Raw genomic sequence first — 17,056 nt, 5'->3', positions numbered from 1 at the left:
GAATTCAGCAGATAAATTGGCAAAATATTCTGTTGGCAGGAAAAGCAGGAGAGAGTTCAGCTTTCAAAGAGCCTTTTCTAATCTAACCTGTTTGGCTTTCATGAAAAAAAGTGGCTCAAAACTGCAAAATAACAAGTCTAGAAAAAAGTGTATCATTTTCCTTTTCTTTTTCCTCAAGAAGTAAGAAATATTGATTTTTGTTTATTTATGGTGAGGATAATACTTATTATTTTATCTTTCCTTATATTTTATTTATTTTTATATGTTCATCACAATTATTCTTATAGTATCTTCTGCCTCTTTTATCCTTGCCATAATATCTGTTTCTATAGCATTTTCATAATATATTTATCTTTAATATTTTTAATCTTCATGTTGATTTTGTAAGTATCCTAGATTCTTTATTGTCTAACCTTATTGGGAAGGTAGCAAATATTTCCATTTTTCTTTTACTACACTTATTTTAGCATTTCTTAGTATTTTTAATGTTGTCTGATGCCCCTTCTCTGGGTAGTTGTAAGGATCCTGAACTTTAAAGAATGCTTTTATTAAACATGATACTACTTTGAAATCAAACGTATCTGGAAGACAGAAGTAAGTTGTGAAGTTGGATGGGAAAGAAGGAGATAAGAAAGGGAAAATGATAATTAGAATATATTTTATGGGAAAATTTATTTTCAGTTAAAAAAGTGGTATCTCTAACCCAATGAATTTGAAAAATTAAAACATAAAAACTAAATAAACTTAAAAATTGAAGAAAATGTGACTCCTCAAAACACTTTATAACTCCATAATTAAACTTAAAAATACTGAGATGGTTGAAGTACCAAATAAATAATTCAAAAGTCTAGTTTTCTAAATAATCTCTTCAAAGAAGATTCACATTCACAGATGGATGTAGGAGGAACTCAATTCCGAATCTATATCAGTAATTCAGCAACATAGAAATTCATAAGGAAATGAAAATTCTACGAAACAGACACAGAAACAGAAATATTGGAGATGAAATTAAGTAAAAGAAATGGATGAAAGTATTTCAGACTAGATTTAGTAGAAGAAAGAATATTATAAACTAAAATCAAAGTTATTGAATTTGGAAAATAAAAAACAAGTAATCATTCAAGATTCTAACTGTATGTCATTTTTAAACAAATTTAATAAATAAAACTTAAGCATCCAAGTAAGAAGTTAAACAGAGATATACTGCAGTAATACATAATCATTAACTGTAACTAAATACAGTCAAAATAATGAAAGACCCCTGAGAGGGGAGACCTTCACTCAAGTCTTGGGATGTCATGGCCATCTAATAACTCACAAGACACCAATAGAGATGCAAACAGCAAGAGGCTTTAATCTGGGAATCAGCCAGCAGATGTTCAACTCATAAGTCATGCAGGAGCAGAGGAATTGACAAAGTGATATGAGGAGAGGAGGACTTTTAAAGGGTAAAACCACAAACCAGGGAGGTAAGGGGGTAACCAAGGGAACATATCCTAAAAATAATGGAAAGTCCCAGCCCATAATTAAGTTGGTCATGTGGAAAACATCCTGTACACACATTTTTCTCAAGAATGCAATCTTGCTCAACCATTCACTATGTGGTCAGCTAGTTCCTGGAACCAACCAGATGTCTTTCATCTTTCTTTGTGGTCAGCTAGTTCCTGGAACCAGCTGGCCTACATTTTTGGCTCAGGTCTAGGGTTCATAAAGACTTTCCATACTTTTCATAAGTTTTCTATATCTTTCAATAATGAACAAATTATAAATAAATGTCATTAAAAATGAAAATTTGAAAAGAAATATATTTACTTAAATATAGAAATAACTTAGAGCTTCAAACAGAATAAAAATTTTCTATGTCATGTTAAAGTTAAAACGTTAACATTATAGAAAAACACTGAAACTTGAAAGAGAAAAGCATAATCTTAAAAAGGCAAAATTATCAGAACTGTGTTAGATCCTTTAGCTCTTATCTTTCCACCTACTCTTCCAAATGATTCTTGAGCTTAGGTGTTGTAGTAAATCTCCAACCCTAATAAGCCCGTGCAAAGAACACACAACTCAGTTATAATATTTATAAGCTGCACGCCTAGATTGGGCAGATATACCATTACACTACTCTATTCCCCAGCTATGTGATTCCTTGTAACTTTCTGATCTTCCAGGCCACGTGGTTCTGTTCCATCTTCCTTGCACCTCCTCTTCTTCTTGCTCTCTCTCCTCCATCTCCTCATCCCCCCTCCTCCTTTCTCTCTTTCCTCTCTAAAACAACCAGCCTTACCTTTCTTTTCCACTGCCCAATTACAGGTTCTAGCCTTTATTTGACCAGTTAAAATGGGAAGAAGGTTCACATGAAATCACCTGAGTAGTGATCCACTCCTCATCCTGGGCAACCCCTCTTGAGGAAACAGAATTAGTATCAAAATAAAAACAGCACCAGGACAATCTACAAAACCTATGTGTTGGGTTTGTTTTGTGGCTGGATCTTGGGACTGGGCTCTACAACTCTGCAGTTTGACTGGTTATAGTTTTCTATAATGTATTTCTTACATTGCAAATATATGGTTTTTGTTTTTTTTTTTGAGGAGGGTTGAAGAATACACCTATCTCTGGGCAAATGGCAAATATTTAGAATTCAGTTAAGAATGTTGCTATTTCAGTGTAGTGGTGAGTATAAGTTTTCTTCTAAGACCCATAACTTCACTAGCCCTGGGTAGTTGCCTAGCTTTCTATTACCAAATGTAATTGTCCTCCTTTTGAATGAGTCTTAAGTATAATGTGAGAGTTGTTGGTTTCTCCCAAGATATGTATAACCTACATCACACATAGGGATATATTGCTTTAATGCTTGTTGTGACTCACAGGTCCCATAGCTAGTAGGATTATTGGTGGCATCCCTCCCTTAGAAACTTTCTCAGCACCTGTACCATGAAAGCTAGTCCTCAGAAAAAGAGACTTTCCAGTCAGTCCCAGATCAAGGACCTCTGGTCCTTATGTCTGAAGAAGATGGAATCCTCAGCAATAGGAACATACTTTCCACTTTCAGGGAGCAACTGAGAACAATTGCAGCAAATTTTCAATATGTTTAATTCACTTTGCAAATGTTTTATTAAGAAATTTTAAGTGCCTCATCTTTAGGGAAATTTGCCTATGCCTTCCACATCTTTCCTTGGAATATTTTGACATATAATTCTTGCTCTTTTATCTTTAAATTTCTGATAGGATACAACTATCTGTTTCTTTTATCATAGGATATTGTATATATTGCTTTAATCTTTAGCTTCCTTATAGCTCTGAGTTGTTTATGTCCTCTTGTTACAATTTTTATAGGCCACATGTATCTAGAAATTTGCCGATTACTTCTACATTTTCTTATACATTGGAATATAGGTCTTCAAAGTACCATCTAATGATTCTCTGAATGTCAATAGTCTCTATTATAATGTTTCTATGATAAGCAGTTTTGTGCCAAATTCATACAAGTTATAGTAAGTCCTCAGACAGGAGAAAACCACAACAGAGAAAATGCTTCTATAAGACCAGCCTACATGCAAGACTGTAGAGTATTTTCTTAGTGACTGATGGGGAGGTTTCCTGGTTTTTATAAGAAAGCAGGCAGATTAAGCCATGAGGAGCAAGCCAGTAAGCAGTACCTCTCCATGACTTCTGCATCATCTCCTACCCAGGTTCCTGCCATATTTGAGCTCCTGTCCTGACTTCCTTCATTGATGGACAATGATATAAAATTATAAGCCAAATAAACCATTTTCTCCTCTCCTTGATTTTTGTCATGGTATTTTATCATACCTAAATGGTGAGCCTAACAAAGACATAACTTTTTTTTCTTTCAAATTTCATTAGCTTGGGTCTTCTTTGTATTTCCTTTCAATTATTTAGCTAACAGTTCTTACATATTATTCATAATTTTGAAGAATCAACATGTTACTTTCTTCATTCGTTGTACTATTCTTTTAATCTCCATTTCATTAGTTTCTCATCTGTTCCATATTTATTCCTTCTATATAATTTTGTGTTGAGAGTTTATATGTTTGAAAGAACTTGAGGTGCTTCCTGAAGATGTATATTTTATATTTTTCTTATTTTTATGCATAGTCACTTGTAGCTAAGATCTTTCCTCTTAAAACTGAATTTTCTGAAGGCAAATGCTCTGGTAATCTTTTCCATTTGATTTTACATTTTAAAAGGTCCTCATTGATTTATTGAGTGCCTACTTATTATTAAAGCCTGTGGTGTTAGATTTCTATGAGGTTTTCCTATTTCCTGTTCAAAAAGAAAACAACAATCTAGGTAAGGAGACATGTGATAATCTGAATCCCCTACACATTGTATATTTATGCACATATGTCTAAATACATTCACATTAATTAATGTGTGGAGCTAGCTTTTGGGGACACTTGGCAGGAATCTGACATTGGGCCATGACAAGGAAGTAAGTTCAGGTAGGAATCTAATTTTAGGCTAGAACAAAGAAGTAGGCTTCATGCATGAATAAAATTTGCTCTAGGACAAGGAAGTAGGCTCAGATACTTTGGTCATCTTGATAGGGCCTTAGAAACAATGATCACAGGAGTAATCATGGGACTTTGTTTATTGCCTTGCTTGTTCTTTGACTATTTGCATCTATTGTATTGTTAGTTCCTCAACCTAGAACTGACCTTAATACTTGCATGTAATTAAAATGGTATAAAAGCAGATTGGAAAAAATTAACCTGCCTTCAGTCTCAGAACTGCCTGGGGTCATGCTGCAGTGTTGTCTAATTGTCTCTTTCTTTTTAATCCTCACTCCTGCCCTGGAAAACCTGTTGACTACCTGAGCTGGCTCGGTCACTAATGCATGTACCACACATATGTATACCATAGCATACATACTTACAACATAAAACACAAACAGGCACACACACACACACACACACACACAGAGAGAGAGAGAGAGAGAGAGAGAGAGAGAGAGAGAGAGAGAGAACCCATATTTCCTTGAATGACCCTTAAGCCAAATTTAATAGCTAATATTTTTACAGCTTTAAGAAATGGTCATTATGTATATGCATATATATGCATTAGTGTATAAAAGCATAGTTCAGAAAATAACTCCCTAGCTTTCTCACTCATCTATGCATACTCTACATGAGGACTACTCCAGACAGTTTATATTATAGTTATTGAAGAAGTAATGGCTAGAGTTGGCACAGGTGTCAGTGTTCCAAAAAAGTAATTTTCAAACATCTTGGTCACATACAGTAATTACTATACTCAGAAAATAATTAACAATATCAAATTTTAAAATAATAACTTATCAGTTTATCTTAACAGTAAATTTATGCATGGTTACATGTTTTAATAAAGGTATTTAATAAGAAAAAGTACATGATTTTTTTTCACTTTGAAATTTTCTTTATTTTCTATCTTAGAGGAAGACTAGTGTATGTTTATATCTATTCAACATTCAGTTTTATTAGGTGATAAGTTGTTTTGGCTGAAATAACCAGATTCCTAGTAATAAGTAATTTGAAAAGGAGACAGTGTAGTAGGCATTTTTTTTAAAAATTATGGGTATTATTTCATACGTACCAATACTGAACAAGCAGTAGTATGTTGTAATGGTTATATTAATGATAAAATTGAAAGTATACAATATTTGTCTAAAATACTTTAGAATAGGCAGAATACCCTAGATACAGTGTTCTGAATGATTTCAGCAAATTCAAATAGAGTTTTATAAGAATTAGAAAAATTTGAGGAAGAAGAATTTACAGTTAGTATTTTGTTCTAGTGAGGAACATTTTTGGTAACTTACTATAATAAGGAATGCTTATTTCTAGTTCAAGTTAACTGAAGGGGTAAAAATAAATGACAGTACAGTGCTTCTGGCTCCATATCAGGCCCTTGCAAAAAGTGAAAGATTTGCTTTTAGCTTTGTCAGTTGCAACATGGATCTAAGAGTATATCAGTAAACATCTATTTCAAAACATTAAAATTCATAGTTTTGTGTTACACTTGAGTGAATATTTCAACTACTGGAAGATTTCATAACACCATTCAATGATTATTTTGATATTACTGGTACATTGAATTTTATAGATATGGACTATTTGACTCTATAATTTAATGCATCTCATCAAACAATTCACTTATTTGAAGACTGTGATACTCATCTAGCAGATACACATTTTCCAAAATTTCAGTCTTCCATTGAAACAATAATTTTATCATTGGCTAAATTCATTCACATTCCATGTTTTTCTTGCAAATAGTGACATAATTTATTGGGAGGAAAGAGATTACAAATGTCTTTAACTAAGCATTGTTTTAGGGTTATTTTGTTGAGGTAGCAAAAGGTTTAAGAATGTGAAGGGGATGGTATAGTCTCAACTATGCAACTTACAATGTTCAAGTGTTAATATCTCTGCATGAAATTCCTACACTTTTCATCGTTTTAGAAAATATTATTTTCTGCATATACTCTGATTTCACTAAAAGTAGCCTTAACTTCTCTTTTGCTTTTTCTATGGTTCTTTGACTGGGAAAATTCATCTATGAAAATTAACTTTTACATAGGCCACCTTATACAAAGATGGAGATTATTTCTAGTATTTTGGTAATATTTTCAAGTCAAAATTATATTTTAACCTCCTCAAAAGTGATTACTTCATCTTGTAGCATGTTTGAAAATATATCCTCACAGTTACTACCACAAGTGAATTTTTTAATGTATATTACCACAACAACAGAAGTAAAATGAAGAGAATTCTATAGTAATAACACAAGCAGATACCATCCCTACATCATACAACTTATAGTCAAGGGAAGAAAAATATTTGTTTGTTAATACCTCGAAGTTATTTTAGTCTTATATTTTACAAATAATTCTTTTAAAAATTTACATTGTTATTTTTAATTTTGTGTGTATGATTTTTGCTTGCATATATGTCTGTGTACTCTATATACTATGCCCACAGAGAGTAGAAGAAGAAATTATCAGATTACCTTGGCACTAGAGTTAGAGACAGTTGCTAACTGTTGTGTAGGTACTGGAAATTGAACCTGGGTCTTGTGGAAGGGCAGTGTCTTGTTGGTCCTATTACTATAATGAAATACCATGATCAAAAGCAAGGTGGGGATAAAGGAGTCTATTTGTCTTACACATCCACATTATAGCCCATTATTGGAGAAAGCCAGGACAGGAACTCAAAGAGGGCAGAAATATGGAGACAGGAACTGTGACAGGGGCCATGAGGCATGCTGCTTACTGGTTCGCTCCCCACGGATTATTCAGTCTACTTTCTCATAGAACCCATGACCACCAGCCCAGGCCTGGTAGTACCAAAAACAATGATTGGCCCCATCCCCATAAATCACTAATTAAGAAAATGCTTTACAGGCTTGCCTGTAATTTGATCTTATGGAGACAATCTTTTAATTGAGGAACCCTTGTCTCGGATGACTTTAGATTGAGCAAATTGACAAAAAAACTATCTATTAGGCAGTCAGTGCTTTTAACTACTAAGCCATCTTAAAATGGCCCCTTTAAATCATTCTTTACAAAATTCTAATTCTTTTATTAGGTATAAATACCTTTTTAATAATGAATAAATTTAAATGATCAAATTTGATAAATAACATATATCACTCAAAATTGTGAATTCATGGAGAAGGTTGGGATATCAAGGATACTGAAAAGCCTTCTGCTTAAACAAACAAACAAAAATCTTAGGCTGACTTAACATCTCCAAAATCTAACCACAACATCACCACTGATTAAAAAAAAATCTGATAGTATTTTTTATATAATAGACGCAATATATAAGAAGCTCTACAAAAATTCACATCCTATTTTGTAGTTGAAATGACTAAAACTCAAATGACAGAATCGATATGTAAATTGTGACACAGTTAATCATTATATGAGTATTGGATTTCTTCATGAAGCTGCTTAGAAGTAAAATCTTCTTTTCTTTACACCTAGCAACAGTTATATGAGATTGAAAAGCCTTTCAATTATTATTTTTGTGGCTGTCAAAACAGCAAGTTTAACTTTAAGTAATTCTAAGGATATAAAATTAAGTCCCATTCTCCACTTAAGATCTTTCTTAAATGCAAAATGATAAAAGAATAATCTTATATATCTTGAGTTTTTACAAAAAATTATAAATATAACATTGTCTGAAGGACCAGTACAACTCATGTAGCTATCTAAAATATTTGGTATAATTTTTTACATCTATTTACTTGTCAGGAATGTAGTCAAGAGCCCATATAGAGTTTGGAAGATGACTTACAAGAAACAGTTCTCTTCTTTCAACACATAGATTGAATGGTTAGAACTAAAGTCATCAGAGTGGGTAGCAAGTATTTTTACACACTGAGTAGTCATACTAGCTATGAAAAATGCTATTTTAAAATCGAATTTTATATTTATATTTTTGGAAAAAAGTGTCTTTCCGGTATATAAGAAAGTTCAGCTATCTTTTTGTGGACCTTCACAAATAGTCCTCTCATATAACTTGAAGTAGAAAGACAGTTGTCATAGAAGATGTTTGTTTGCTCTGTGCTTGTTCTTTTATAGAGAGTAAAAGGGAAATTATAGATATTGGGTTCAGATGTGTACAACTGAAATGCATACCATCTCTTGTTTTCTGCTATCTTAACATAAATATTAGTCACAAAGTCTGTCACTGGATTGTCTTTTTTAAAATTGAGTACAGAAAATAAACATAGAGAATAAAAAGGAGGTGGGGAGTAAAATAGCTCACTGATAGCAGAAGCAGCAGCAAACTCTTACTGCTCTTTGGAAAGAGTAGTTTTAACAAAGTAAGCAAGAATCATTTTCTCTGGTTGAGTGTTGATTCCCCAGCGTGCTCTCAGTAAGTAATTAGAATGGCCCACTGAATGTCAGCATCAGCTTGTTTATTCTCATTATTTTATCATTTTAAAAACCCTCTAGGTGATGAGACATGCAGTATAGAACATAATTACCATTATTAGCATACTAATTGGACACAAAAATAGGCCAACTACAAGGTAGCCAACTGAATAATTTCACATTAATCAAACACCATAGTGAATAAGCCTATTGTTAAATTGACAGCTACCATAATTGGCAATATTTTGCAGTGAAATATCAGAATTTCCTTGTAATATCTCTCCAGTGCCATATAATTTAGTAATTTCTCAATGTTCCTGCTTTAAATTTGTGCACCTAACTTAAAGTTCAAGAAAACACCATGATGAGAATATTAGTCTTTTAACAACTGTTCTAAATACTTAAACTGAGACTTATTGACCTTCAGGAGGAGATGTAACATAAAAAGTAAGGAAGCTACCAACTTAGTCACTTGTTGCTGTGTATAATGTATTGTTTCTAAATGTGTGCTATTAAGTTTCAAAAGCCTCTTGACCACAGTGACCCTTTAAAAAGGATGCTCTATTTCACAAAAGTACAAGCATTATATTTAACAATAATCATTTACTTAGCAATGTAATATATGTTATGTATTGATAAATGTGAATTATGATTGCTCTATACAAAGCCTGTTTTTCTTCAGTGTAGACCAATAGAGAAGCTATAGAATAAAATCCCCTTTACAGTAACTGAGTATCATTTTATGATTAACTCAATTTCTTCCCCTATGAAGCATTCCTGAAGTATTACACCCAGAAGTGATTTTCCTGGTGCTACAATTTCAGCACATTTTCTATTTACTTATTACACATTCATTCTCTTAGAAATCTGTGTCTGAATATACAGGAAATGCTTCTTCTATGATAACTCTATGGTATCATATTTTACTAGAGAAAAAGCCTATTGAACTTTCATTAATAGCCAGTGCCTGCCCTCAAGATCCAATGCTCTATTCAGCACCATTATGTCTTCTTATAATAGAAACACAGGAGGTTTTTCATCCTGGTCCCCAAATAAATCGTGTGTTCTGATCAGTCAGTTTTATCTATACTAAACACACATGTTACAATTCCTTTCGTAGAGTGGTTTGAATGTGAAATATCTATCACTGGCTCATTTATCTAAACAGTTGGTATCCAGATGATGGCTCTATTTTGAAAGGTTTTGGAGCCTTCAAGAGGCAGAAATTCACTGGAGGAAGTGGTTCACTAGTGGCAGGCCTTCAGGTTTTACAACTTGACCCTACTTCCTACCCACTGTCAACTTCTCAGCTGTATATACAATGGGACTACCCATTTCATACAATTGTATCATATTTTCCTGCTGTTACAGACAGTATCTCTTCTTAAACATGAATTGAAATAAACTCCTCCTTCCTTACATACTTTTTGTCAGGAATCTTGTCACAGCCAAAAGAAAAATACTTAACACACAGTTTCTGCACACATATTTGCCCCTCAATTACCTTCTTTACTGTTTAAATGGTAACTTGATGTTTTCCCCTCTGTGATTGTTCTTCCTCCATGAATAATTACTCAACTATTGCATCAAGGACTAATTTCTCCCTTGCTAAATTCTACTATACCTTCAACTTGGTTTTTATCATACTCACTAAGAAAACAGTAAGCGTATGTGCATGTGTTTGTTGCTAGACAGGCTACCAAAAAGCAAGAGAAGAGACAGGGCTGTCACACTGTTCTTCTTTAAGTTCTTTAAACTTCCCAAGTCTGGTCTTATCATATACTTATATTTTATTTTTTTTCACCAGGGATGGAGATAATTTATTATTACAATAGAAACATCTATAGATCTATAGGCATATAGCTATACATATGTGAATATAGCAAAACCTAAAATGAGAACAATGCCTAAATACTGACATAACTAGCTAGCATTTATAACTAAGGCTCTATCCTCTCCTTATATCCAGGATGTATGCCATGTTTAGTGAGTGAAAATAACAAAACTGGTATCCTTTACAAACCAACGACCTGTCATGGGCATGTCATCATCAAGGGGTGAGGCATTCCCACCTCCAGTTGTGGGCACAGGGCTGAAGATACCCATTTCAAACACCAGGAGAGCTAAGCTGACACTCGTCAGCAACCTCTCTTGTCCTCATCCATCTTCACTGTGCAAAGGCCATCACTGTGCAGAGCTCTATTGTCAGACATGAAGTTGAGGGATACAGAACACAGCTCAATAGCTCCCTGCTTGTGTGGAAGGCTTTGGGAATGAGAAAGCCTGACAGGGTCCTTTAATATAGCCACAGGTTTAACACTTACAAATGAATATGTATATATCAAGAAACTGAGTGTGACAGAGTTTAACAAAGAAGACAAATAGATGAGTGATTGGGGAGAGGCATTAATAGAGGCAAAGCATGGTGGTTTTAATTGCACCAAGGTGAGGAAGGCAGGTCAGGGATTCTTGGCATTGCAGCTCCAAGGACAAGAAACAGCTGATGGCCTAGAAGTATTAGAGGATCAGATCAAGCATGAATGCCAGGAGTCCCTAGTGGTCACCTAGTTAACAGCACTGTCACCCCAATCAGTCCCTTATGAGTCTTCTCGTCACCAAGGCAATGGGGGCTCAAGGGTAGTTCTAGCTCAAGGGTATGGCTGCCTTCTTCAAGGTGCTACTGTGGAGGCAAGCAATGCAGCTGAGGCCTCGAGGGACTGAGGGCCTCACAGAGCCTCTTCTTGCCTGTAGTAGTTGTAGGAAGAGAAGGTATGGGGCTTTTCGTGGTGAATATGAGTACAGGTGCACTAGGCCTGGACTGTGCTGTTCAGCTCCGGGGTGTGTGTGTGGGGGGGGGGGAACGGGGACTTTATCCCAGTCAATAAGTTCATGGAAGCTGGGTTTGGAGGGACACTCCTCAGAAACATTGGTGGTGTTGAGGTCAGAAGTTTGTAGGACTAGAGGGGTGGAACATTTCTGTAAGCCAGAAAGGACCAGGGGTACCAGAATTTTAATGACTGTAGCTGAGAAGACGCTGAAAGAGAAGGAGGGGGAAGAAGCCCTTTTTCCTTCGGGAATTGTGGGCTCAGAGGATGGGCCTTAGTTAGGGAGCTCCTTTTCGGGAAGGGGAGGAATGACTGGCACTGGCAGATTTGGGGCTGGTGGGCTGCCTGGCTATGCAGGATTCAGTTTCCTTGTCTTCCTGTCTTTAGTGGGCTTTTGGGATGTCTTATCTGAGATATAATCACAAACGAGTGGGATCCACAGAGTGTGCGTGAGGCCCTTAAGTTGCTTTGCCATGGTCCGGGTCATAGGACAACAGTACTCTGAAGACTTAAACTTTGAACATAGCTCCTGAGCTAGAGAGTCCTCCCATCCCCATCCCCCCGCCAGACCAGAAGACCTGAGGCTCTCAGCCAGGTGCTCAGTGCTTTCCTCATGCACTAACTGCTGCAGGGTCTCAAATTCTGAGATCATGTCAGGAGTCAGAAGGTTGGCGATCTGTAGCAAGGAATACTATTGCTGGGCCAGGTGCAGCACCCAGAGGGCCAATTGCTTAGAATGGTCCTGGTACAGGTACAGTTTCTGTAGTGAGTGTTAGCCTATGACTGGGTTCATCTGCAAAATTAGATTAGGGGCCCCTGGCAAAGTCAGATCTGGCATCTGGGTTGGAAACTGCTTGTCCTGGGGATCCGATTCTGAAGAATTTTCTTCCACAATCCCCAGTCCCTGGGCATCTTTTCCCAGGCTCTTCTCTTGAAGAGTTCCACACTTTGGATGGAATTCTGGGATATAAGACTAGCTAGAGTGCCCAGGCTGAAATGGGGAGCTAAGCATTGTTGTATGCTCAATATGGGGAGTACTGTTGCAAGGCTTGGTCTCCAGCATCATACATATGTCTGGAGCTTCTCCTTCAGGGTAGCCACATTAGCCTAGAGCTTCTGGCAGATGGTGATATATTGGCTAATGTGGTAGTTCAGACTGATCACGTTGCTCTTCAGCATGAGTCTGATCTCCTTGGCACAGTTAGCCTATTTGAGGGTGTTGTAAGTATCCTCATAAGTCAGGCCTGAAGGGCTGATGGCAGCAACCATCACAGTGTGGCATTTGCCTCCTATGGAGTCCTTGAGCAGGTGGGTCAGTTTGCTGTCTCAGCAGGGCACATGAGACTTGCGGGCCCCTTGCATTGGCTGCATTGAGGATACTGATGAGTGCCAAAAGAGAGTTGTTGATGTTGGTGCCCTTCCGCAGCTGCTTTCCTTTGGCATGGGTGCTAGATGTGGGTGGGCTATGAGCCAGTTAGATCAATCAATCTCATCTCAGCTACTAGAAGGGCTTGAGTCAGTCCTGGAACCTGGTCCTGCCGCTTCACAAAATCTGGAAAACTGCATGAGAGCGGGAAGATGTGGTATGAATATCCCTAGGGTGCTGTATGTGGCTGAAGTTACTACCCTGAGCAGCATCTTTAGTATGCTCGCTTAGGTTGGCTAGTAGAAAGTCCTGGCACCACAATACCCTTATCAGGGTATCTTCACAATTGTTTGTGGGGGGAGTGATCCTTTGGGCTGCAGGAGGTCATGGATCTGCTCATTATACATCTCCAGGTAACTGATGAACACCTCGAATTGTTTGTCTTCCCAGCAAGCATCAAGATGCCTATTCAGTTCAATGGTGGTCAGATATATGATGCCAGGCTTTCCCTTCATTCCCAGAAGAGTGTGTGTACACCCAGCCCCAGTGGCTGCAGGGGCAAACACTGAGCAGTTGTAACCCTGGAGAAAGCTGACAAGGATGCTGGGTGTAATGTGCTATAACACCTCCCTTTGAGTGGCCACCTCACAAAAGACCAAGTCAAAGAAAAATATCAGGGCTTTGCACTTCTTGGAGCCATTGTGGGAGCCACTCCATTTTAGGGCAGGAAATACTCCATCACACTGCTTGGGGTCAAACATCAGCCACCTGATCTACCACCTGAATCTCGGGCCACTGATGACTCTCTAGCTCCTTAGGGGTTGGGGGCCTCACCCATAGGACCACCTGAAACACTCTGTCTTTCACAGCCATTACCATGGCAACCTTTTGTTGGTTCTGCTGCTGGTGTTATGCATCTCTAGTATCCCTCAGACTGAAGAAAGAGCTCCTTGCCACCCTCTTCCACTCGACCTTCTTCCAGTGTAACTGTATTATAATTTTAAGAGTATGAGTACTGTGTTTTATTCTTTTTGTATTTCTTTATTACTGAATGACCTCCGGGCATTTCTCAGTAACATTTATTGAAAGAAAGATCTCTGTTGCCTTTTCTTTCTTATCAGTCCTATTGACCTTATTCATCATCGATATTCAAAACTATGTTGAAATTATTTCAATATTTCAAATTTTCTTTTTCCTATGTTTCTCTTTTATACTATGAGAAATAGTAACTATTGTAGCAAAATACCTTAAATAAACAATTTGAGGTTATGAAAAGCTTATTTGGGTTCAGAATTATAGAGATTTTAGTTCATGGTTATTTGGCTCTTTTACCTTTGTACCTGTGGAGAAGGATCATAGTAGAAAACATGTGCCAATGAATATTACTTAGCTTATGGTTGTAGGGAAGCAATACAAGAGTTAGAGTAGGAATCAGAGACCTATTTTTCCCTTCCAATATATCCAATAAATGCTATAAATTCATTTCATTAACCTTCATAGTTTAATGATTTCTTTTAATCCTAATAATATCACAAGCTAGAGAACAAGTGCTTAGTGCTTGGGTTATAGGAGATACCCATGATCCACTCTTTTAGTTAGTGTTCAATTTCTGTAAAGAGGCACCATGACCATGGTGACTCTTTACATTAAAAAAGCATGCAACTGTGAGCTTGCTTACAGTTTTGGAGGCTTAGTCTATTATCATCATGGCAAGAATCATGGTGCTGAAGTAGTAGCTGAGAATTCTATGTTCTGATCCATAGGCAGAAAGTGAAAGACTCTAGGCTTTACATGTGCTTTTAAAAGTCCAAAGCCTACCCCAAGTGACACACTTTCTCCAACAAACCTACACCTCTTAATCCTTTCAAATATTGCCAATTTGTGGTGCTGAAACATTCAAATATATGAGTCATTGGGTGTCACTTTTATTCAGAGGAGCACATTTTACTCCCTGGCTCCCATAGACTGATAGTCATGTTATAATGCAAAATGTATTTAGTCTAAATTCAAAACTCCCCATGGTTTTTCCCAATCTCATTACTGTTGAAATGTCAGAAGGACAAAGTCTCTTTTGAGATTCATGGCAATCTCTTAAATATAATCCCCTGTAAAATCAAAATTCAAAAAAAAAATCACACATTTCCAAAATATGGTGGCACAGGATGTACATTACTATTCCAAAAGTCAGGAAAGGCAAGATATTGAGGAAACTATGCCCAAAAGTAAGACTGGAAACAAGCAGGGCAAACTTCAAACTGTACATCTCTATGTCTGATGTCAATGGGCTCTACAGATCTCCAGCTCCTTTCAGTTTTATTGACTATAGCATTCCTCTCTCTTTTTGGGCTACACCCAATTCTGCAACTTTCCTCAGTAGGCTCTGTTCTGGCATCATAAACATCTTTGAATCTCCAAGGCTCTCCAAGCTTCACCTTCACAGCTTCCCAGGTCTTCTCTGGGCCTCTATTCAGAGAAACCACTGATACACATCTGATCTCAGCAGCTTTTCTTAGTCATGGAGGGAGATTCCATAACCCTTTTCTTTTATCCTTGACTCTAAAGCCAAAACAACATGGCCAATGCTACCAGGTTTTGCTGCTTCCTTGGACTCGAACATGGCCCCCTCATTCAATTACAGCTGCATCAGATTTACAATCTTTGATAGTTTCTTTCATTGCCTAAGCTTTCTTTAATTCCCTTTTCACAAGTAGGAAGCTTATCTGTATATGGTCCTGCCCTGGGGTCACCATTCCCTTTATTCCATGTAGCATCAGAATTTTCCTTAAACATTTTTTTCTCCTTGAGCAGTAATTGGCTGCAATATTGCATTTCCTAGTGCTCCTTTCCTCCTCAAAATGTACATTTTGTATTTTTTCTTGATTAGCATGCTCCTTCATTATAGGTCTGCATAAGAATGACCACTAATAACCACAGAATATAATCAAAACAAAGCTGTCTTGAAATCTTCTCTACCAATATCATCAACCCAAAAGTTCTTCAATTTAGTCTTAGGCATATCTTTTGTACAAGGCCAAAAATGCATCTATTTTCCTTGCAAAAATATAGCAGGAGTGGGTTAGTGTGTAAGCCACTAACTAATATTCTTCTACTCTGAAATTTCTGGGCTGTCGTAATGTAAATTTTTCTCAGAACCATTGCCTTCCACACTCTTACTAGTATGGCTCATTAATTCCCATTTAAAGCATCCAACTGCTTTCCTAACCAAAACACAAAGTCCACATTCTACCAACATACAGCATGATCAGGCAAGCCACACAAAAAATCTATTCCCTGGAATCCAAAATCTCTTTAATTTAGCCTTATGCATATCTTTTGGACAAGGCCAGAAATGCATCTATTTTCCTTGCAAAAATATAGCAAGAATGGTTTTCTCTCGTCACTCTTTTATCACTATAAAGAGAAACAATAAACATGACAACTATTATGAAAAAAAATAGCTTTTAATTGGGGGCATGTGTACAGTTCAGAGACTTAGTCTATCAAGACCATGGCAGAGAGTATGTCTGTAAGCATGGCTCTGACGCAGTAGCCGAGAGTTCTACAACATGATCCATAGGCAGAAAAAAAAGAGAGACTCCAGGCTTGACATGAGATTTTGAAACCTCAAAGCCCCTCGGTGACACACTTTCTCCAACAAGACTACATATCCTAATCCTTTCAATCCTTTTAAATACTGCCACTTCCTATTGATTCCATTGTTATTCAAATCACCACAATCTACACAATGACATCTAGTTATATCTTTCATTTATTCTTTTGTATCATTAACTTGTGTTCCTATGTTAGAGTGTATATCTAGAACTATCAATCAACACTTCTTTGCTGTACATTAAGCCTTACTTCTTTCATCTAAAAAAAGGTGAAGAGCTGGGTAATATGATATATACATACATACACATACACACACACATACACACACACACACACACACACACATATGAGATCCTAATGTTTTTTTCT

At 36.6% G+C, this 17,056-nt stretch overlaps 1 pseudogene; it reads right to left on the bottom strand.

Annotated features, from left to right (window-relative positions):
• Positions 1-11,444: 11,444 nt before the first annotated feature.
• LOC117694992 (kinesin-like protein KIF18B pseudogene) lies at positions 11,445-13,954 on the bottom strand (annotated as a pseudogene).
• Positions 13,955-17,056: the final 3,102 nt, after the last annotated feature.

The sequence above is a fragment of the Arvicanthis niloticus genome, chromosome X (genome assembly GCF_011762505.2).
Source record: "Arvicanthis niloticus isolate mArvNil1 chromosome X, mArvNil1.pat.X, whole genome shotgun sequence".
NCBI lineage: Eukaryota > Metazoa > Chordata > Mammalia > Rodentia > Muridae > Arvicanthis > Arvicanthis niloticus.
The sequence above is the reverse complement of the archived record's forward strand: the minus strand, read 5'-3'. Positions and strand labels throughout refer to the sequence as shown.